This window comes from Thunnus thynnus, chromosome 22 (genome assembly GCF_963924715.1).
Source record: "Thunnus thynnus chromosome 22, fThuThy2.1, whole genome shotgun sequence".
NCBI classification, from domain to species: Eukaryota; Metazoa; Chordata; class Actinopteri; order Scombriformes; family Scombridae; genus Thunnus; species Thunnus thynnus.
In genome coordinates, this window is record NC_089538.1 from 5,515,956 (window position 1) to 5,541,040 (window position 25,085).

General features: G+C 40.1%; 1 long non-coding RNA gene across 1 annotated transcript; it reads left to right on the top strand.

Moving 5' to 3' along the window:
• Window positions 1-2,708: 2,708 nt before the first annotated feature.
• Window positions 2,709-19,851, top strand: LOC137174906 (uncharacterized). Its single transcript, XR_010925498.1, has 3 exons — window positions 2,709-3,097; window positions 11,466-11,553; window positions 12,557-19,851. It is a non-coding gene; the product is annotated as an uncharacterized lncRNA (long non-coding RNA).
• Window positions 19,852-25,085: the final 5,234 nt, after the last annotated feature.

Sequence of the window (25,085 nt, forward strand, 5' to 3'; positions counted from 1 at the left end):
TATTAACTTCCAATTAATTCCCCAGTCTGTGTATATTTCACAAGGTGTTTTGTATGCCCTGCTTTGTTGCTTTACAGGGATCCTTACAGAGCTTTGTCCCAGCTGACACTTTTCTCAAGATTCTTTCCCTCTTCAATGCTATGAAATGACTCAGGTTCTCTTGTAGCTCACTTATACCTTGTTTGCCTTCCTCCATAACTTTTTGAACTTCATTCTTGAGTGCACTAGGGCACTTTATTTTGGTTATGACTTAAACTTCCATAAGTCTGAGATTGCTCTTTCTGTTAATAAACTCCAGACTTCTCTGTTTCATTGCCATATCATAGATAGAATCACCCATTTTATCTTGTTAACTCTCTCATGCATAGTGGTCACTTCAGTGGACAGCTATTCAAAAGCCGTTTTCTTAGATATGCATGGGTTTTGATTAGGGATGCACGATATTGGATTTTTTGCCGATATCCGATATGCTGATATTTCCAACTCACTGTGGCTGATTGCCCATGCTGATACCAATATATGCGCATATTTTTTTCCAGCTGGTTGAGGAGACTATTAGGCATGCAAGCTTAGATTGTACTAAGTATGATCAAGAAAGACAATATATTAAAGAGGAACTTAGGAAGACTGGAGTTCAGGAGTTCAGCAATAAAACTTTAATGAACCTGCCAAGTGGGTGGAGTGGTAGAGTTTTCTTTGAGTTTATTAGACAGACAGGATTAATGTGTAGGATTTAATCTCTGGTCCACACTCCGGAGCAGAAGGTGGCGGTAATGCACTTAATATGCTGGTTGCCAACCGCCGTTATGAACGGGGTTTTTTGGGTTTTTTTTTTTTTTTTTTTTTTTTTTTGCACAGAGTGGTACATCCTGTCAGCCGAAGTGTTTCCTATCTATGCAGCCGAACATAGCAGCTCCGCGACGGACTGCACCACTATGACGGTTCCCGTGCTTCCTCCGCAGGCTCCACTTCACTCAAGCTGCCCGTCAGACCCACTGCTTCTGCCCACTTAAACCTGAATAACAAACTGGGGCTTGGTGCTCTGTTTGGATCCACATGGAGAGCCGGGGCTAACGTTAGCTGGGAGGCTAGCAGAGGCTAGCTGGCTGTGCTTCCCTCCGGTCATGCTGCAGCTAACACTCACTAGCCTCTCAACTAGGAGAGGGACCGCCAGGGTGGCACAGTCCGTCGAGGGAAGTGCAGTTTGGAGGCGGAGGAGAAGGCGACATATCGGCCTCTCATAATCGGCAGAATTCGCAGATGCTGATATATTTCATTTTAGAGCTATTATCGGCCGATACCGATGACGTGCCGATAATATCGTGCGTCAATAGTTTTGATGGTATAGTTGCACATCAGCCACCACAGTGGATCCTAGTGTGTCATCCCATACACTGCTATCCATTGGCCAGCCTTTGTAAGTGCAACACAAATTTCTCAAAACCAAGATGGCTGCTGGCCGGCCGGAAACGCTCAGCAGTTCAGGAATATCTTGCCAGTCCTTCTATGGTAGCAGGCCCTTGCAGGTAAATAAAAATTTGTAACATCAAGTAACAACTAAGGAGTAATACAATTGTTAAAATTTCCAAGTATTGATTTTATGCTGGGAGAAAATGACGATTAATAATCTGTCCACTAAGTTGGACATCATGCATCGCTGACTATATTTCAACTACAATTATACTATTACTGTGACTTTGTTGTTCTTGAAAATACTTCATCTGCAGTAACTTTTTTGTTATTTACGTTACATACGTTATTAGAATGTAACTTGCAGTTTTAGGGGGCTAAGGATACTGAGGGAGCTGAGGATGCTGAGGGGGCTGAGGGGTTGAAGATCCTGAGGATACTGAGGGGGATAAGAATGCTGAGAGAGCTGAGGATGCTGAGGGAATGCTTGGCACCTCAAAAGAATGTCTGGATCTTCTGCATTTCAAGTCATCTGTAGCTCCTGTGCTAATAAATGCAATAAGACAGAGGGGAGAAGCTGAGGAGTCAGGAACAAGGTTCAGTGGTTTTGCATTGCATTGAACAGTATTAGAATATGTTAAAATATGTTAAAACATTAGTTTAACAGCTTTGAAAATATATATCATTTTATAGTTTTCAAATAATATACAATTTTATTCATTGGTTTGTTAAATACATATTCCTAAAGTTGAAAACTGAAACGCATGCTGTCCACCTGAGTGGACATGTTAAAAACTCCTTGAAAAATGCATGCTCAAAAAAAATGAAGTTCAAATATTTTTTTCATGGCTAAAGGGGAATAAAAACACTCAGGAAAAAAATCCTGACTGACGTTGTCATAATTCATGCCTGAAAGGGTTAAAGCCAGACGGTTATTACACAAGTGTACTTCTGTACTACTACTACTTCTGAAAATCTACTGCAATGGGGTTGCATATTGCATATTCTAGGAAACAATAAGTGAGGGTTAAAGTAAATTGAACAAACTCATTTCCTTCACCATACATGCACTCAGTTTTTTATGATGTTATATTTACTTATTTTAACATTAAGTTAAATATATATAAAATAAGTTATTATGATGTCTTTCCAATTTGGACACCAGAATTATAGCAAATCAAAACAATAAATCTCTAGGATTTACCTGTTTCACTAGAACAGACAGCAGCTCAGTGTCCCAATAAATTACATTTATACAAGTCTGGCTCTGGGGAATATGATTTACATCCACTGCCAACATTCAGTGCCATTGTACAAAGTAGTGTGTTATTTATGTTGAATGGCCAACAGTAATGACATGGAGGAACAGGAGCTAACAAAACATGGCTGTTCTTACACAGAATGTGTACAGTACAAGGCTCAATAGTCATGTATATCCATAGTGTTAAGCAGAAGGTGAGCCAAATAGCCAATACTCTACATGCACATCTTTACAGCTCTTCAGCTTTGTACGATCCTCTTACAGTAAATCTCTTCCCTACAGGGTTCTCCTAAGTGATAACAGTCCAAAATGTCCTCTCTTGTGACAATGGAGCACCCAGCAGATCTAACCTGTCCCTCTGTCAAATACTGTATGTTGACTGCCTTTGAAGCCATGACACGCTCCAGAGTGGCCACAACCATCTAGGTGAGTTTGTCTATCTGCCTCACAATGCATTCCTCCTTCTGACTTGATATAGTGGTCTCTCCTCATCTTCCACACGGACATGCCACACACTCTAAGCTTGTTCACCTCACCTCCGACTGGGCTGCCAACAGCACTGAATACATCACTTTGGTTTCTCCTACAGATTCCATGCCATCATGCATTTAATATGCTATCCTCTCATGTTAGCCAGGTTCTGTGTGTATGGTGTGCGGCTCCAGCTGTTAGCACTGCAGGTGGTACAGGGAAGAGGATTCAGGTGCAAAACAGAAGAGAATATATCAGCATCCATTTACAGGTGTGCGCAGGTGACAATGATTATTTGCAAAACATGTTTTGTGTCCATTGAACTGTCATTACTTTGGCCATGATGCTTTTTTAATCAAGGGCAATATAAACACATTTACTCAGATTTTTGTTCTCCCACTAACTGGTATCGACCAACAACATTGTCTAACTGCACATATGGTGCATAATTGTTCAATTACAATTCACTTGTAATTTATGTGGTCAAAAATGTACAGATAAGGCTTTTAAGTGACCATATGGCTTTATTAACAAAGCTTGCCACTTAGAATTTGCTTTAAAACTCATCCCTAAATTGTCACAAAGTGTCCTTCAAACATACTGCATGTCACTGTGAAGCACAGCACTGAGCAGCAGACTGAGCTTATGCAGTTTACCTTTATCTTCATGGACAAGGGTAAGATAAGGGCAGAAATATTAAAGCAAAACTGTCCGTCTGTTGTGGTGTTTTATTTTATTGTTTTGCTGATCTTTGCTTTAAACAACTATCCTCCTCTCTCTTTCTCTCACTCTCTCTCTCTCCCCTCCTTTCTATCTCTTTCTATCTATCTCCTGTCTGCGTTGTGAGTACCGTAGTTAGTGGATCGCTGTGAAATGCCAGCTGTCAGAGTGACATACGCAGTGTCACCTCTGTGCAGTCACGTCACCGAGGCGACAAGCTGTCAACATGTGCATGGGTGTATGCGTGATAGAAAGAGAGAGAGAGTGGGACAGAGTGTGTGGGTGTTTGTACTGCTATACTTGAGAGGACGAGTCAGTGTTTGTAGTGTCAGGCTTTTTAAGAGAAAACAGGTTAGGATCAAATTAGAGCCAAGGATTAAACATGTATTGGTTGTGGGGCAGAGATGACAAAGTGCATAGTATAGTGAGATATATGTAAAGCACATAGCTGAGGGTCGAGGGGAGAGCAGCTGCCTGAGGTGAAGGGAGGAAAGGTCAGGACTGAAATGGACAGTGGGAGGTAGTGGGTAAAGGAAGGAGAGGAGCCAGATTGGAGAGCAGTAGCAGTGGAGGAGTAATGAATAAACAAGAGATAAGAATGGTAACGAGAGGAAGGGGCGAGATAGAGACACCAAGTGCATTGTCAGGAAGCACAGTTTGAATGAGAGCAAACAAGGGTGGGAGAACAAGAAAAATATAGAAGAGAAATGCAGAACATAAGGTCAAAAGACCAGACTGAAAGAACAAGAGCTGAATAAAAAGAGAGAAGTGGAATTCACTCTTGAAAAGCTAAAAGGGAGGACAGAGCGACGGGATTAGAGTGACTAAGTGAGAACAGGAGATAAGGACAGCAGTGAAGTAGAAGGATTAAAAACAGTGGGACAAAGGGAGGATAGATGTTGGGATTTGTTATGGCTGAGGGAGGAACATGAACCACTGACCAACAGAAGAATTTGAAGAAGCTTCTTTACCAAGGCTGAGAGTAATTGCACTTTCACACAAAAACCCTGAGTTTGACTCAAGGCAATGGACCCTTGTTCATCCAGTGTTTTACCAACTGGTTTATCCGGGCCCACAGCCATTTCACCATCTGAACTTCAACATGCAGAAATGTGGGCAGAGAGGCATTATAATTGCAGGCAAATCATTTGTCTTTTTCAAAGACTTTAAATATCTGTAGACTCACAAACATAAAGGAGTACGTTACCCAAATTCATGTAGATTATTAATATTTAGCTGCTAATGCAATAGAGAGGAGATAATATATGTGCACATAATACACTTGTACTTGTAGTCTAAATATTAAGCTGCTGGTTTGAATCGGGTATTGTGACATATCCTTTTCCATTCCTCTTTGATAATTTCTGTGTTATGTCATTATAGCATGCAACACATGATATTTATTTAAATCTGCCAATAATTATATGGTAAATATGGGGCATAGGACCATGTCCAGAAAAAAGATTACATTTGTGTTTCTAAAATATTATTCCTGATCTGTAGATATTTGAAAAACAGGTATTTTTTTTGGAATATCATCTCAGTGGTTTTTCAACTTGTTTCAATATTACCTTGTTTATGTAATACCTTTAATACCAGGGGAAGAGTTTCATGACAGTGTGATAAAGCATTCATGGAGACTGACTGTGTCCTTTTGAAGAGCAATCGTTTAGCCTGACAATATTTGATCTACTCTTGGAACAGGGAGCCAATTTATTGAACACCTATTTCAAAATAAAATTACTCCAGAGTCCATGTTAAGTTTTAACCTAATATTTTTGTATGACATTATGCCCCATCTGGGAAATCATTTCTGGGGGAAACACGATGAGAATGGAGCCAAATCAATTTTGTTCAGGAGGAAATGGAGATTCATAAATAATGACAGAGTTCTTGGTAGGAATGGCTGGTCCAGCAGTGAAAATCTGGAAATTGATTTCCATAATGATAAAGACTAAATAAATAACCAGTGTAACCTTTAGAATATCTTCTGAGCATTACAAGCCACACACTGTAGCGACTGTCCACTTGAGATTGAAATCTTTAACAAAACTGGAGTAACCGTTTTTCTGCAAGTCCTCTGGTGGCATTTGGCTTATTCATGAACGCCAATCACTCCTGGGGTACCTGACCCAACCGTTCATGAATACTAATGACCACAATATGATAGGGCTGCAATTCACTTCCTTAGCAACCAAACAGAAGGGTAGAGTAGATATGAAAATAAGGCGACTGGCAAGTCAACAGAATGCCCCGACACCTCTCTGTAGTATCAGACGACAACACTTTCCCTCGGGGTCCGGGAAAAAAACCGAATGACTTTTATTTACCTGGGAAGAGCTGAGGTGCAGATAAGTGCAAAATGAGGAGGAGGGGGCGTGTGGGGAGAAAGACAGAGAGTTAGGGAGAGTGGGAGATAATGATGAAAGGGCTTTTTTAGCCCCAAGAAGGCAATGAGTCATCCAATCGTGCGTCCTGACTCACTGAGGCCAGGATACATTCACAGCCTCGGGATGTCTTTGGTCACCGTGGTTACTAGGCACCCGGGTTACGACATGTTGAGAAAGAAAGTAGAGTGGAAAGTTGTATGTCTTTATTTACATGTATGTAACAATACATACTTCCACAACAGTAAGACACTGACATTCACCGAGGAATATATAGGTCGCTGAAAAGCAGTAGGCAGCGTTTATAATTGCTCTGCAGTTGGCTGTTATTTCAGTCTCCAGAGGGAAGATGAGTTGTCAGTATTGACATACAGACTCTGAATGACAGCCCCGCCTTCCTCTCCCTCTGTCTTTCTTTTTTCTCTCCTTCTCTCTCTCCCCTGCCATCGGCCAGCATCTCCATCTCTCTGTGTGTTCCATTGCCTTATAATGAAATTCATTACTGTTACAGATAGGAGAGTAACACCCGTTTAGAGATCTGTGTAGAAAATCAATCTCAGGCTGGTTCAGTGTGGGGAAAGTTCACTGAGGTTTCTCTCTCTCTGTAGTTGTGGTTTCTGTCTGCGGCCTCTCCAGCTTTGGTATTTGCTGTTATCAGAAGGGGGATTCTTGCATTGGCAAGATGATACTTTCTTTGACCTTGGGCTCCTTTGGTATATGACTGTGGTGCCATCAATGCTGAGCACAAATAAATATAGAGTGTTAGGACAACTCTTTGATTTAAGAGATGATATTCAGACATGGTATTCAGGTTGAGTGCCACTACCTACATTGATTTCTGATGTAAAAAAGAAGGAAAAGCAGCATCAAGGTCATAGTCTGGCTCCTTAAAAAAAAAAAAAACAACTGGAGAAGGAGATGAAAGTCAAAGGTTTACTCACTGAATAATTTTTTAATAGGGCCTTAGGGAACTGATAATAACAAATTCACTGCTGTATGTGATGAGTAATTCAGTCTTATGTAAACAGTCTTGTACTTTGGTGTTTTTCCTTGTCTATTCTTTTATTGAATCTTATAAGCTCATGATTCATCTTGTTCAGTATAAATTCCGAAATGCTTCTGAGGTCTCTTGGTTTAACAGACTGACTGGAATAGAACCGCAACACAAAATAAAAAGCAGATATGCTTTCAAAGACGGTTTGAGCCAACTTCTGCTCCAGGCAATTTTAAATAGTCTTTCTTCCATTAATTTTCGGTGCAAAATAAAGCTACAGTATGTCATTTCAAAACTGACATGCTGACTTAAATAATGACTTTTTCATTGCTATTCCAGAGCTTGTTCAAAAATCACTCTGGTATCAAAAATAAGCCAACAAAGCTGTAGAAAATAATTACGAACAAGCTTGATTTGCTGCAAATGAATAATTTAGGCTGCAGAGACTTTAAATGTTCATATTGGAGAAAGGACATTAATTAGTGTGACTAATTGTGTTATATTTTCTTGCTTAAACAGGCACAATTGTTATTCAAAATGTCAAGAGTTAGAGTAAACAGATACAAATACACACTGTACGATTTGGTTTGGGTTGTGGGATCAGAATATTTAATTCTGCCAAATGATTCTGCAATGTTAGAGCAAAAAAGAACAGCAAAAAAAACAATTATTTGAGTCTGCAATTGTATTGATTTTTGCAGTTGTGTACCAATACATGCTTCCTAACCATTCCTTTACAGTAACCATATTTTGCGGTGCAGAAAGAGAAATGCTAGTAAGCAATAATAAAATAACGTAATTGCCACACTAAATCAAGACTTTCTGCCTCTTTAGAATGTTAAACACTTACAACACCAGCGTGAAAGTTCAAAACAGCACGACGGTGTGACAGGTTTTATTAAGAGTCTATTTCTTGAATAGGATCGGGGGAAAAAGTCCTTGAAATTCTAGTCCGACAGAGACAAAGACGAGCCATCCTTAATTCATTTCTTTTCTTCATGCTTCCCATTTCCATCTGAAGAGCTCGTCTGAGGGAAGTGACCCTGCTTTTCAGTAACTGTGACTGTAAATGTGTGATTCAGAATCCTGGCCTTATCAGCTCCCAGAGACTAAAATAGGGTCCATCACTCTGCCTGCTTAATGCTCACCCCCGCACCTTCAGGGACAGTCATGGAAGTTTGTCACTGCTTGTCAGCTCTTCCATCAAATCCCCCGAGGGCTCAGCAGTCACAAACTAAAACTATGTTTCATTTCCTTTTTAAATCCTGTTGTAAGGTGACAAGTCAGGATGCTTTTTATTAGCTGTACTTTCTAGTTGAAGAGGAAGGAATAAATACTTATTTTATGAGTGACTCTCAAATGATCGATTGAATTACTGCAAACATTCTTTCAGAACAGTGCCAAAAAGAAATCAATAGTTAAAGGATATGATGAAAGAAAAGATGACTCTGACATGAACAGTTTGACTCCTTAGTTATGACCACATCATGATCATTGTCCTTGCCATCCTTTTTCAACTTTGTAATTAGGCCACACAGTCGCAGTGGTGCTATCACTAGCTTCGCATTTTATCTGTGGTTGAGGATGAAACACCGCACTCAGAAAAAAAAAAATCTCGACCTTCAGTTGAGTGGTTTGTTTATGTGCTGCTGTAGCAAGTGGCTTGATTTAATAATCTCACTGATGTTACTATCTCTTTACTATTCCTCCAGTATTTTTCTGACACAGCCTCTGCAGGTGGTAGTTAGCTGCTGTAAATAAATGACAAATATTCCTTTGGCAAATGTCTCAAGACTAATTGCAAAATATGGCAAAACTCAAATGACAATGTGTATGTTTTGAAAGTTTTCTGTTGCAGAAAATATATTCCGAAAACATCAAGTTGTAAAAAAAAACAACCCTTGGCAAACACAATTGCCAGTTCATCTCTGTATTCAGTTTGTTAAAGCAAAAATGCAGAGCAGCAGAAAGGTTATTCTAGCCAACATTTTCATCAACTAACAGTCCATGTAGGTACATGATGATTCACAGAGACTCTCAGACTTTTCACTGCTTTAAAATAATCTTTTTTGCATATACAGTATTTCAGACTTAGTACAGCCTTCGAGCTCATCAATTTTGAGAGGTGAGCAAGAACTCTTCAATGCAGCTGATTAAATGCACAAATTGAATACGCCATTTTCTCATGTGAAAAAGCAAAGTATCCACTTTGGCTTACAATAAAGCCAATTATTTATCTTTAGATTATTATTAGACAATAGTGGGAGGGAGAAAAGGGTATAATATGCAACAAAGTTCTGCTGCTGAAATCAAGAGAAGCGACACCTGTGAGTTAGTTCAGGCAGCCCAACTTGAGCTGCTGCACTACTTATATGTCATACTCCCCTCACTGTAACATATATCCAACATGCCATTTGATCATGGTGCGTCCACCTGCAGACTTTGAGTCTATCTCTTGGAGGTTAGTATCGTCGTTTTCCACTCCCTGCTGTGTGAGATCAATATTTCCTTGTGGGCAGTGACAAGGTCAGAGCCTAGATGCCAGACACCAATGCTGTACATATTCTATATTTAAATAATAATCTACTTCGGGTGAGTTGGCTGAATGAACCCCGGATGTTGGGTTCGATGCGAGGCCAACAACCTCTTATTGAATGTCTGCAAAACCAAGGAGCTGGTTGTAGATTTTGAGAGGACACAGCAGAGGATCTACACACCTTAAGACAGTTGACAGTTGGTGAAAAAGGTGAGGCAATACCTTTATCACTTCAGACAGTTTAAGAAATTCAGAGTCTCTCAGGGGGTCCTAAAGACCCGCTACTCTCATCCCATCCCAGCATTCCAGCTTCTACACTGCTGTTAACGCCTCTGTAGCCACAAGGCAAACACAGAGAGACTAAGAAATAGCTACTTTCCTCAGGCCATCAGAATGATGAACTCAGTCCTCTGACCTCTGTATATCCTCAGCCTTGTCTAACAAACCATCTCTGAATCCTCTGCACTGCCCTTCACATTTGAATATTTGCACTTGAGCATATACAAAATGTTATTGCATCTTTTTTTCCGTACATACAGAGATAGAGACTCTGACATATCATATGTACATTTTACATTTTTATTTATACTGACAAATTGCCACCCACAGACTGGGCTAGACAAATTAAATAATTTGATCAGTATCAAAGCAGAGCAAGGCTATGGTCATGGTTAAATAAGAGACATCACTCACAGAATGATGATAGAAATTATCTTTGCATGAGTTCACAAATTAAGCTGAGCTGCTGGAGTTGAAAACAAGTGTATCCATTTCACTTGTTGAAGGTTAAAAAACTGCCTCTTTCCTCTGTATTTATGTGTCCTTAATGTAATTCTCCCATAGTGGGAAACATATCTAATACACTTGTAATGCAGAAAATATTCATTCCCTTCTTAACATATTAACATATTTCCCTTTCATTCATTTTAGAGAGAACAGGCACCTGCACCACGTACCTGAACATACATTAGTGAAATCCTGGGAGCTAAGATAGTCTCTGTCTGTGGCTACAACTGCCCTTTGAAACTGTATCAGTCATCCTAAAATTTGCATTCACACCCTAAGGTCACCAAGGATTTGTTAAGAAAGGTCACCTGTGTTTTGTCATCTGCTGCAGATTTACATCTCTGCACATAATCACATATGTCGCTCTGGAATTCTGTTCCGAGCAAAGTGAGGAACAAACCGAGGTGTCCGCGCTGAATATGCATGAACGTCGCACATTGTGTTCTGGATGCATAGGTGTGCATGATTTCCTCCTGAGTCATTATCATAAACTGTGATTTATTGCAATAGTAGCATGGTTGCAGCACTACATGATTACCCAAAGCAGTGGCACATAATATTCTAACCTGCATAATCAGAATCTCCCTCAAGAAGCAATATTACTTGAGATGTTCTGACGCTTGGTGTTGTTTCAATTCCACACTCTACCTGAGGTCTGGAAGGGGAGAAATGCCTGTCAATTTTCATATCGCCTCTTGATTTATTTTGAGCAGTTATTAAAGTTCACCTCCCTCTGAGAATTTCCATAATGATCTCTCTTACACTGGTATATATGAGGCACATAGACTGCCTGGGCCTACCAGCACATCTCTTATTAAATCTGTTGAGCTGTGAATTTACTCAAAGGCATGTATGATTAATGAAGGTAAGGATCCAATACAATATCCCTGTCTGTTTCAGGCATAACCCACAGCGCCGCTCTGATGGGGAGGAATGTACAGCTGAGGATGAGCAGGCATTTCTCTTATCTTATCAAGAGTATTTCAAGGTACAGTAACTGTTTTGTTCATCATGCAGAGGTGTCGCTGCATCAGTCAATACCCGAGTGCAATTACTGTATCGATAATTGCGCTTGTTGTTTGGAGGTGAAGTGTGCTGACCTCTGACATGCCACCATCTGGTTCTGTGGCTATTGTCAAGCAGCCACAGAACCAGTTGGCCATGACAACCACAGTACACTCTTTTCAAGTGTGCATTCGATGCTGACACACTCAAGAGGCAGTGATAAACAACTTCTGCATTCAGATGACATACGGAGGGCTAAGCACTGCATAATTTCCCTGTTTGTTTCCAAAGCAGAATTGTCTGTGGTGGCAGGGGAATTGCCACTGCACTACATGCTACCATAAAGTGCTGAAAACTGACTTTTCCTCCTCCTTCATGTTTGCCAGTCATCTCTCAGCAAGAGTTCAATCCCATGTGGAGGAGAGAAACAAATTAAGCAATACATAAACACTCAGAAATACATATCTGCCATGGTGGGCTCTTGCCTCAAATCCGTCAGTGCGCCCCGGGAGGGCGACCAAGCTCGTGCTGGGACGTAAACAGATGAAAACATCTCGACAGCCAGACACGCTTGCCTCAAGATCCCCGATCTCTCCCCTCTGATGCAGGCTGCAAGTTGCAGCGACTGATACTTTGTCACTCCTCGGTCAATAAAGCCAGAGCCCCCTGTGGCATCCCTCTCTGTCACCTTTTAATTACAAGCCCTTAATATTTAAATAGAATTGAGGGAAAAAGGGGGAGAAAAAAGTCCAGAAAGAAGAAACACTAACTTTATAATGTACTCTTTTTGTCTGTCTGACTTTCTCTGGAATGGTCACATCACTCCATCTCCTCTCCTTTCACCACTCTTCTCAAAGAGTTTTTTCTCATTCTCACACTCACTGCTATTTTATTCCTCACTCCACTCTCACCTTTACTCTTATCTTTGTCACCCTCATCTATCCTGCTGGCCCAATTTCTCATCTTTCACTGTCTCCAACTTTCAGCAATGGGTTCATAAAGGAACGCCAACAGACAGATCTTCACAGATGAGTATTTGGGGAGAAAGTCAGGGCACTCACCTGCATCAATCAACGTCACTGCGCGCAGTTGGTGAGCCCCTGCCAGCATCCTGACATCACAGCTGGAGTTACAAATGGATGTGACACTCTTGTTCTTTCCTTCACAGCCCTCTCTCTTTGCTTGCGTGCCTCCCTGGCCGCGACATTCTCCAAAATACAGTGGATATGTTTCATAGCTGCTGTTGTGAAGATCTATTTTCAATCTTTAACCTACTGCTGTTTACAGATGTGAGCTTTTATCTCTGTCTTGGATATCTGTGCCTGGTTTCCAGTATTTTGGTTTCATCAGTAGAAAAGATGGTAATGTCACATCTCTCTCTCATAGTCTGAGGAAGTAACAGTATGTGAAAATTTGGATTCTGACTGCAGGTGATAATGGTGTGACCTTCAGGTATAATAAGGTCTGATTCTCATAAGAGCAAATTATTGTGCAGACAAGAGGCTGGAGAGCACTGTGTGGAAAGAGGTAGAGCTGTAGGATCCACAAAAGGTCATGATTACAGTCATTAAGGAAACATACCAGACAAAGGAAATGGATTATATCACAGGCTTTCTATTGTGAAACACCTTTCTGAGAGGAAATGAACAGGTCAGACTGCAGCTGTGGGTAAATCATATTATCTCAAATGTAAAATGTTGATGTTCAAATGTTAGTTATTTTTGCTGGCATTTGTTGGGATGGCAACAACAATGATTATGGTGTTCACAAAATGTAAGGTTGTGCAGTTTTGTTTTTCTTTCCTTTTAAAGCAATGGATTTAAAAGCAAACATGGTTGGATCCAAAAAGCTGCCGTGACTTGATAGCTCATCCATAGTGTCATCTCTTGGAGGTTCCTGCAGCTCATGAATACACCACAGGAAAACAAGTGTCAGCTATGCATACAGAGCAGCCTGAAGTTGATTTTTTTTTTTTTTTTTTTTTTTTGCTGTGTCCCATTTCTTCCCTTCACCCTTACCCTTCTGCTGAGTGTGCATTCACCTGAAACACAGTGATGTGTCCCAGTTAAAAACTTCATTCCGCCAAGCGATTATTAGCCCATCCACTCTCCGGCCAAATCCACTGCACTTGGCACTGAGCGTTAGCCATGACACCATGCAAAAAGATTAAGAAAAACAATTCACAGCAAGGGGCAGTAAAGAAAGATGAATCATGTGACCTGCTGTGATAAAACACAAAAAGAAGAAAAAAAGATGAAGATAAGTTTGTTTTCAAAATATGAATTTTTATTGTATCATTTCAGCCATAAGATTTTAGAATTTTTGTTCTGATTTTTTAAAACATATTCCATATATTAGTTGAAAGCTAGCAGTAAGTGGTGCAGAGTACATAATATTTTTGTAACTGTGAATAGCAGCTACTATTTTAACATAGTCACTGTTGATGTCTTGTCAGACATTCTTCCACAACACTGGAACAAACAGGTGTTTCTTTGTGATGATGTCTATAGGGCAACACATGTCAGAACAGCCACTTTACTTGGATAATAACAATAAAAACTTCTGTTATATAGAGGTTGTTGAAAGTAATTATTCAGTCAATCTCCTTGATTAAAAAAAATGATGAGATAATACAGTGAGCCCTCAGCCACCCACAGTAAGCTTAATTTTCACACCAATACTGATTGATAGGCGTCAGGAATTTATATTTACTCCTCATCAGACAGCAGTGACAGTGCACTGACCTTGCATTACTTTTAAGTTTACAACAACCTTATACAACTCCAGGCTCCTTAATAGTTCTCATCACACCTCAGCCTCTTTCTTCTCTGTAGGAGGGGGATCCATGCTGGGGAAACCAAATCAAAAAACATTAAGACAGACACTCTGAACTTCACTGGTGCAAGGTAGGCACAGCAGCAAACAGTGATAATGTTAGAAAAAAGTTCCCAAGAGCGGACATGGGTAATTGCAAAAAGACACTGTAGTACTTTTAATGTGTCAAGATCTTGAGTTCTACCATAACTATAAGAAGCTGGACATTTACTGTAGTTCAGTTGTTATAATATGAAGTTAAATAGCTTTTCATAACTATTAAGCTGATACTACTAACACCTCATAGTCACAGCTGTTGTTTGGTGTAGATTACCAACTACCTCCAGAATTAAAAGTAATTCTGAAACAGTGCAAGAACCTTTAAGATTATGTGTTATATCCTAATTTGTGCTTCTGCTTTCCCCCTGAGTTCTGCTGTTCCTGATGAATGCTGTAGGGGGAACCTGGATCCCCAATGGCGCCAGATGGTTGCCAGTTTCCTGGTTGCTGTCAAGTCAGTTGTTCACAGAGCAGCCAATTGTGCATGTGGGAAGAACAAGCTAACACCCAAGGCCTTTCAAATACTGACAGACGCAGTGGGGCATGATCCATACAGTTTGCATCCAAATACATGTCCTATACTTGTGAGGATCTTAATTTACTGGAAACCCCACTTAGCTACAGTGACGTATTTTAGAATTAGTCCTTCAAATTTTCAGCCAAAGTTTTTGCCCTTCGAGTCATCATCACCTTTCACCATAGCAAGTGTTCCAAAAATGCTCTGATTAGTTTTTTTAAAATAGTTTTTATGCTCCTTACTAGTATAGGAATGTTATACAAGATGAAAAGTTTTTTTTCTGCACTCAGATGGAGGACGTATTGTGGCCCATTCATGTCATGTCTGAGTAAAACAGTCCATTAGTGCTGGCATTGACTTAAACTAACATACAATATAGGAACATCATGTACAGACTGTATTTAGAAACTATACTCATAATTGGAATCATACAACCACCTCTGCAGCTGATTGACACTATTACTGAGAGCAAATAGATGCTTTTCAGTGAGTCACATACTGTCATGTTGGTCTTCGGCTCTTGTATTAAGTGCTTCATACTGCAGTGACAACTGGGGAACCATTTGAACTTCATGCTGAGAAAATGGAGAGTATGTAGAGTTAATATTAATGTCTAGGCTCTGACCTCATCACTCCAAAAAGCATAAGTTTAAACCTGAACAGAGCGAGATTGAGGAGTGACAGCAACAAATTTCCACCAACCTCAGGGGAAATTAGATTTACCACAGCATATCAACCGGGGAAAATGATATGCTCTTCTCTATTGCAATTTGTGATTTGGGCTAATTTGATAGGTGTATATACAAAACTTCAGCCTATAGTACCTTCAAATGCAACAAAGTGAACATACACAAGTTAGAGAGCCTGTAAGTGAGCTGTCTCAGACACAGCCAATTTATAATTTTTAGCCATGCTAGCAGCATGGCTCTAGGGATGGCAATGTCAGTCTATCAGTCTGTCAGTCAGTTGGTTGGTCCACGACTATTAGATGGATTTCTATAACATTTTGTACAGACTCTCATGGTTCCCAGAAGTCCTACTGACTTTGGTGAACGTAACTGTTCCTCTAGCATCACCATGAGATTGACATTTGTGGTTCAGTGATATATCTTAACAACCATTCAATGGATTGCCATTAAATTTACAACAGATATCCAAGGTCACTGGAGGACACATTTTAATGACTTTGGTCATGCTCTGACTTTTCCTCTAGCACCACCAGCAGCGATTTAGTTACTGTATATCATCATGTTATAATGATATATCATTTGGGTTGTTATATACCTGAAAATCTACTTGATGGATTGGCACAAAATTTGGCACAGACATTCATGGTTCCCAGACGATATATTCTAATGACTTTGATCTCCTGACTTTTCATCTAGCATTTGGTCAAAATGTAATTTGTCCAGTACTTTGGTTTATGACCAAATGCCTGCAAAACCCATTACATTCCCATCAGCCTCAGCTGTACTTTCTGTTTAATCCTAATTACCAAATATTTGCGTGCTAACATGTAAGGTGAACATGGTAAACATTACACCTGCTAAACATCATCTGTAAACATCAACATATCACTGTTAGCATGTTGGCATGCAGATGTGAGCATTTAACTGAAATACAGCCTCACAGAACTGCTGGCATGGCTGTACACTGCTAGTCCTGTTCAAAAAGGTTTTAGTCAGAAGCCTTGCAACTACAGGCTGAGCTGTGTTCATTGCACAGCTAACTGTCACCACAGAAAACGATGTCAGTGTTTATCTAATACCAATTTTAGCTGGTTATTTGATCAGTGTATTTTTATATGTATCAAAAACAGTGCACTTACACACATCTATATATATATGCAGATACTCGCAAACTTACAGGCATATACAGGGAAAGGCTCACAATCTAAAACCTTCCAGATTTGGGGCTCCTCTCAGGAGAGACAAACCAATTAAAAACGACAGCAGAGTCTTATCCGAGTTCTGTCTTTGTGTTGCTCAAATATCTCCCTTCCTCATTTCCTTCTCCTCACCCTTCTCTCCTTCCCCTCATTTGTGGGAGCTGGTCTAGTTTTAAGGCCAGGGTAAGGCGGGGTGGGGGTAGGTAGGGGGCCATCTATTGTGTCTTTGTTGCTTAGGATATTCGAGTGTAATTGCTGCACTTGGTGCTAATTAACGGTCTAACGGAGATAAGCTGGCAAGAGGCTCAGAGCAGTATCTGTGTGGATTCACTGATAAAGGGACACTTTCAAGAGGAAGCAGAAACCCACATGACAACCTATCAGACGTGGACTAACTGAGAAGGAACACTCCTTTCATTATAATTAGGTGGGATACATAGGTTTTAAGAGAGTGACCATGAAAAGTTTTTGTTTACGCACAATTTTGTCTGGAAGTACTTTAAAAGAACATCCGTGGCTATTCAACTCAACTCAAACTTCTGTTTAGTTTTGATTGTCACAGTGCTTGAAGGAGAACATATGTTTTATTCCATAATGTGATTCACTGGTTCTTGGGTAGAAAGGGTCAAAAAGTCAACGGGAAGCTATATGAGCTCATAGAAAAACCAACAGCTGTTGTTACTGCTAAATGTGTTTTTAAAGTCTTTATCAAAGCTCTGTAAATCAAAGTGGACTGCTGAAGTAGAATTCTCTTGAGAGCATGCAAAAATACACATACTGGCATAAAGAAATAATACACACACATAGTCACATACACACACAATCCCAAGAGAAATTGTGGTGGGTATGACAGCCATACATAGTTCAGTAGTATGTGTTAGCTCTGTATCATCTCAGAGAAGTTCAGAGGAGTTAATCCGTCAATGACGACAGAGCCTTAATATAGAGGCCAAGGAGGAGAAGGAATGTGTGCTGAGGGATTATGGGTAAGCAGATGAGCAAACATTAAACATTATAACAGTAAACACTGATGGATTGGGTCTTGCTGAAAAAAGATGGAGGGAAAAAACGGAGGGATCAGAAGAAGAGCCACAGCTGAAATTGGAAGGGGGGTAGGTTTGATGAAGTGGTTCCCCCTGCTGTTTGCAAATGTGAAAACGTTGTTTTTCGCAAGCGCAGTTTTTGATAACATAGCAATCTGAGAGGACTCATCACCAGCTATTTTCAGTCATTACAAAGCAAATTATAGCTGAATGTCATGGCAATTTCCAGATAATCACTGGTGTTGCAGAGATAGACATTGGTCCCTACTCCTTTCCTTTTTTTCTGCTGATGGCAGTACATTTCACTCTGCAGTTGAAACCTAAAGTATAGTTCCATTCTCTCAGCCGGGGCCTATTATTCCTTGCCTTGGTCTTGTAGAGATTCAATTCCACAGTCAGTCTGTTGAACTTGGCATCAACAAAAAGCAGCCTATTCCCAGTGGGCTGCTGCTTTCTCCCTCCTATCCTCTGTCTTTCACTCTCAACAACGCCTCTGTCCCTCTCTCCATGATCGGAAATGATAATGGAAAGGAGCTGCAGCACACAGATTATTTTTGTCACATTTTACCTCCATGGGGGGTTCATTTCAGTGGCATGATCATTATCTAGGAATGGAAGGTTTCATATGCATGACAAGCCTAATTTGGTATTAGCTTTCCACATATCAGAGAAATCTCTAAGTCCTTGTGTTTGCACTGATGAGAGAGATAGAAATGAAAACATACAGTACTCAAGATGTATTTACCTGCAAATAGGAGTTTTCTGGGGGCACAGGTGAGGCCATGGACACTTAAAATGATTGAGTCCAGAACAGTGTAGGGAACCAATTACGAGGTAGCACCACGGTGATGCCGTGACAGGACAGGGAGTGCCAATGACAGACAGGTGAATTGCCCCTGAGGAAAGGGAGGTAATACTTTTCCCCATTGCTAGCTGACAGGGTTAGGAAACAAATGTCATCGAAACAGCACAGAGGAGAGCAGCCGGGCAGCTGCACGACTGTAGCAGACAGACAGACAAGGAGGGCTGTGCCTGTCATAGTAAGGCTGCATGAAAAAAAGGGGGCTGAAACAGACAAAGCAAAATGTTTCCACACCTGTTAGCAGGCATGTTGAGTTGTTTGATCACTGTTTTGGTATTCAGACAATCGTACTGTATCATACTTGAAAATCCAAGCGAAAAAACTGCTCTCAGCATCTGTCTCGCCTCTACCTGCAACGCCCTCTCCTTTCCCTCCACCTCACCACTCATTTCACGTCTGCTTTCCCTGCAGCGTTTGTGTTTACTCGTTCTGCGGCAACAGTTTCCCTTTCCTTCCCCTCTCCTCTTTCCACTTCCATTCTTTCCAAGCCACTGGTTGGGGCCTTTAATCGTCAGTGGCACCTGTCCCCAAGAGCTGTAATGTCCCCCATCCATCAGTGGGGGATGACGGGAGGTGTGCCTCCACCCCCCTCCCTAGCCTCCCCTGACTGAGGCAGGTGGAGAGGGTTCACACTCTACCAGACCAGAGCAGTTGGAAGGTGTGTGTGTTGTAGAAGCTGACATTCATAGTCACTGGATCTGGACTCTTAATCATCGAGGCCTGATGTGTGAGTCTCACTCCCTTCACCTCAACCCCTACAACACTTCCCACACATCCCCTGGGGCTGAGGATTGAGGCCAAAGGAGGAGGGAGGGTAGAGGACACCCAGGACTGTCCCTCTGAAGGATGATTCATCTCCATGCTCTGTAGCTTCCACTAATGTGGTGATTGATGCTAGCCGTCAACATGAAGTCATCCATGTTTCTTTTTGAGGGTTGGTGAACCTTGCTTGCTGGAGTTGAATCAATACATTGGAAACTAATTAAAAATCAGACATCAGACTGGCATTTCAAATATGAAAATTAAACTAGGTTTCAATAGCAAACTTTTAACCTGATATGATTCCAATTAAACTAAGTCTAAATATCCTAATAATATCTTAACTGGATTGAGTATGTGTAAATATGATTGTGTTGATTATGATTATCCTAAAACTAAAATGTGATTTTGACACCTTCCCACCTTGACATAACCTGATACTCCAGATGGTTTGTTACACAGAACCATCTGAGAAGCCGTCCTTGGAAACAATTTGGAAAAGAACAGGCACTTTCAGAAATTCTTTGCAGGTGATTGGATGAACCATCTGTCTATCACTGTCTATCACCGTCTTATCTTGTGAGGTAGTTGGATTTGCAAGATCACGATCATGCAATCATGTGTTCATGGGATCATGCGAGAATCCTCATAGGATGCTGATTAGTCCGATCTACTAGTGGTTCGGACACAAGTGCATGACTTGAAGCCTGACAAGATGGGCTCTTGTGTGATCTTGTGATGTTGTGATTTTGCGAATCCAGCTGCCTCGCAATGTAAACCTTGACAATGAAGGATGTCTGATTTCAACATTTATAGGGAAAGCTTGGTGTATTATTACTTGGGTCTTATTTTAACATTTTTGGCCATTACTAATGGAAAATTAGACTCAAGAAAACCAGCACTGATGTTGCACTTTCATTAGTTGATTGGCATCAGCCGCTTTATTCATGCGTCAACATCAGTGGCTTCTTCATTATCTGCTTGGCTACCATCTGATTAGTAACATCCAGTCATATTCATGCAGGTTTACAGCACTGCATTATAGCCTCACCATGAAGACCCACTGAATGCAGCAGGATAGTGGCTATGATTCATGCTCTATGGGTTGGATCAGTGATCACTGAACACTGTCACAGTTTGCTTATTTGTACAGTTTGCTAAAGAGCAAGCTACTAGTTAGTGAAGTGGCAGAGGCGATGTTACATGATTTGTGCACTTCCAGTCTTTCCTTCCCATGACACTTACACTCATGCCAATGCCTGTTCTAATGCCACCCCAATCGTTTCCTTATGCGACAATCTTTGGTTATCGTTGACTTTACTAAGATAGATTTAATCATGTATATTTGCTGAGCAGTGGCTAGTTCTCCCAGCTGAATCCTTGTTTCTGCTCAGATTGATTGAGAGCTCTCTGAAAGAGCTGAGCCCTTTCCACTAAATCTAAATCTTTGCTGTAAATGTTGATGTAAGTGTTTCTGACTGGACTATTGATTATGATATCTTACTCATGAAAGTACTGAGATTTGAGTCCAACAGGGTGAGAGGCACAAGCAATCAGAGCATCATACAGGTTTTAAACAAGCCAGTTTATCTAAACCACTTTATTTGGAGGCTAATCCGAAAGTGTACCTAAACTGGTAATAATTCCTCATTGCACAGTAAACCTGTATGTGCACAACTTAGGCAAGTACAGTAGGTCAAAGGAAGTCTGTAAACTGCAAAGGATACTTGGGTGATAATTTTACTATTTGCCTTCATTTTCCCTCCTAAACTACTAAAATAAGACCTACTTTATATAAAAACTAAATTTCCCTTCAATGCTTACTTTTTCAGCAGGGATTTTTTCAGTTAAAGACACTGACTATCAGTGCAAATCAATACAAGTGTTATTAGTACAACCAACATTCACTCTAGAAACTCACTATATACCTTAAGTAAATAAAGTAAACATATTTAAAACCCCCAGATATCTCCATGTAGTCTTCATAAAACTAATAATCAGGCAAATATGGGTTTATAGCAGTGTTGATACAGGACATGAATCAGTTGAATGTTTTGACAGTAATTAGGCTTTTGTAGATTGCAGCTCTTGTAGATTCCTTTGAAAGATGTAGCTGTGTCATGTATACAGTTATGTCACGGGGTCACTATCATAATTTGCAATGGAGATTTCAAGGTGACGGATCGTACGCACTTAGTGTTTCTAAAAATGACAAAGGAAAAAAAATGATGTGATCAAAGCTGATCAGGTGTTTAAAAAATGATATTTCATTTCATCACAATTAGAGGTGTCTGGGAAGCATTTTCTCAGAGATATCTTCGCTTTCATCTGCTCTCTCACAGAAAACACATAAATAGATGATAAAAAGCTCATTAACTGCTGTCTGAAATGAGCGCCAGAACACTCACCATTTGCTACACTGCATGTCACTCAGCCATAATTGGAAAAATCAACACAAAAAAAGATGATCTGACAACATGCCAGCATGAGATGTTTCTCTTTCTTGCTCTCACTCACTCTCCCCTTCTTCTCTATCTCTATATTTAGACTCAGGAGATGAGCAGGAAAAGGTTTGCAGTAGAAAGAGCGTTTGCTAGAAACACTTGAAAAAACATAGAACTCTCAGCTTGGTTGGATATACTGAGCAAGAGACGCATTTTTATGTCCTTTTTTCCCCACATTTTCTGTTCTTGTTATCACAGAGGCCCTTTACAATCAAAGGGCTTTGCAAAGTGCGAACCATTTTACCATGTGCGTGGACTGAGGTAAAAATCTAACCCGCCAGCTGATCCAACAGAGATAGTGTGAGGAAAAACATATAAAATGAATAGTACATGAGGGCTAGAGACCTGGTATTGTTCTGGGACATAATATAGTTCATAGTGAAATGTCCCTGTCTTCCAGCATCAAAAGTTCTATCTTCCTGATGTGAAGTGGAGTCAGCCCAGGAGATTTTTTACTGTTAAAACATATAAAAATAAAACCATAATTGCAGAATGCTGTTATATTGTATTTTTATTGTTCAGTACATTGGTGGCTCAATTTTCCAGATGTGACATAAATGCCTTTGAGGATAACCTGCACACCCACACAGTTGGGTGGAGCCACTGTACGATCGGAGCTTGTTGGGATCAACAAACTCTACATGTTTAAAGATCAATAAAGATGTAAGTTGCACCACCATAACAGATCCATAAATACTAATGAGCTGGTGAGGAACATGTCAATTATCCATGGTCTGTAGAAAAAAGGTGCAATCAACTAAAATAATTGAGAACATCTGTGCAGGTGGGCCATGGGGGGCTTTGAATTCTAATGTCAACAAAGAGCCAAAAACCATTTGTTACAATCTTAACAGTTCCAAGAGTATTCATGTAATTATTGATATAAAACTTAGTAATTGGCAGTACTTTTTGATTGTAAATCATGAAAACATTGTATTCTAGTTAGCAGACATAGCAGTAATGCTACTTTGCTTACTGCAGTGGCATGTCTTTCTTTGCAAATTTTCAATTATTCAGTTTTACACATGAATCTCACACTCCTGTACACATTGCTAAGACTACTGCTACAATTTCTACTAACAACTAGTGTATACCTCTATTGTTGTTTTACACACTAATGGCTACAGTAAGCATGCTTAACATTCAAGTGCCAAAGGCTTCAAATGTGGTTGGTGTATAGAAATGGAGGAAGAAGTGCTCACTCCTGTAAATTAGTGATATTACTATGTAAACATAATCCATTAAAAGTCCTGCATTCAGAAATGTACTCAAGTAAAAGTAGGCTACAAGCATTTGCTGTCAAATTCACTTCAGATAAAAAGTACCAAAAGTAAAAGTGCTCATTCTGAACAATAGTCACTTTCAGGGTGTTAAAGTGTTGTGCAGAATTTTTATGTTGAAGCTGTTCTACTGTAGGTAGCACATAGCTCTAATTACTCTATGCTCTTGAGTAGTTTATTCTACAGCAGTGTATCATAATTTATGAGCTTGTGGTATGTTTTACTTGTAAAGTATTAATCCAATTAGCGACTGTGCAGTTGGCACATAAAAAGCATTGGTACTAAAAAGCATTATAAGTCCCTCTGAAATGGAGCAGAGCAAAAGGACAGTTCCATATTTTACCAATTTATTAATTATACAATGAGTAAATGTTTTTGTTACTGCTCGCCTTTGGTGTGCAGTTCACCTTCAGTTCATAGCTGAAAAAATCCTATGCATTTATCTTTTAAATGGCACAAGGCACTTGTCTGTTACAGAAAATTAATGTTTAAGAAACTGCTTTGGGCAATGTGAAACGCAGCACATTTACAGAGGTCTTGTATATGTGCTATTTTTCAGCTGTGTATGTGACCTTTTACCATAACATATCTTACTATCAAAAGATATTCATATAACAAAGGCTGCAAGTTATCCTGTTGATGACCAACGTCTCCTGTCAAATCATCTGTCATTATTATTGTTTTTTCCTTGTTGAAGCTAAAAATCTCTTGGCTTTCATAGTTTTCTTTCATCATTGAATGCGGGGACCAACTCGTTCACAAAATTGCCTAGCACTTATCTCAAAGTGTAGGCTTAAAAAACAAGCAGCGGTTTTTAACAACAAAAGCAGTCATCAAGCAAGACTGGCTTTCATAAAGCCGAATAAGAAAATGCATCAGAAATGTTGTTTGTGCTGCATAACAACATGTATTAGAATAATGCACTTTTACAATCAATCAAGGCCACATTGTGCTGTGTCTTTCTAGTGGTAACACAGGACAGGTAAAAGAGGATCAGAGAATTAGAATTTGATTATTGATCGGTGTGTGTACAGAAAATATCAGTCAACAATTGTGGTGTCTAAACCCACTGTGTCTAAATACCAAAACAACTTCAGCAAACCACATGTCAATACATGCTATGCTCAAATGCCTCCAGAAATAGTCAGTCTCTGGCTGTAAGATAGTCATCCTTTACCTGCTCTGAGTGTTGATTCTAATATATATTGCCCAAAGGGAAACATGGATCATGTGTGCAATTTGAGAGGATCTCCCACAAATCACATGTTTAATGGTGAAACAGAATCCCCTGAATGGCTGTGCGTGTGTGTGTGTGTGTATGTATGTATGTGTGTGTGTCATGGCTGCTGCTCCCTGGACACTGGCTAATGTGTTGTCGGTGGGGTTTTTAAAGGCAGGATCACTTTCCTGTGTCCTTCAGGAACCACTCAGATGTGTGACCTTCATCACCACAGGTGCCTCAGGTCCCGACTATCCTCTCAGATCTATTCACTGCTAGATAGGATGACATATGTGTCTGTGTGCTGTTACACTATTACCACGACAATTTGTCTTCACAAAGATAACACAATAAAGAAAATCTTCAAAGACTTTTTGATCCTCATAGCTTTTAAAAGGCTGCCATTATAGGTTATTGCTTAGCTCTAAGACTTAAGACTAGATCTAGTATTAAGTTGTTGAGTAATGTTAATGAGGGTCAAGTCCAGAATTTTCAATCCCTGCTCTGACTTGTCAGGTCACTGAACTCTTATAGATTGAATATTATGGAACCATAGGGTGTAATAATAA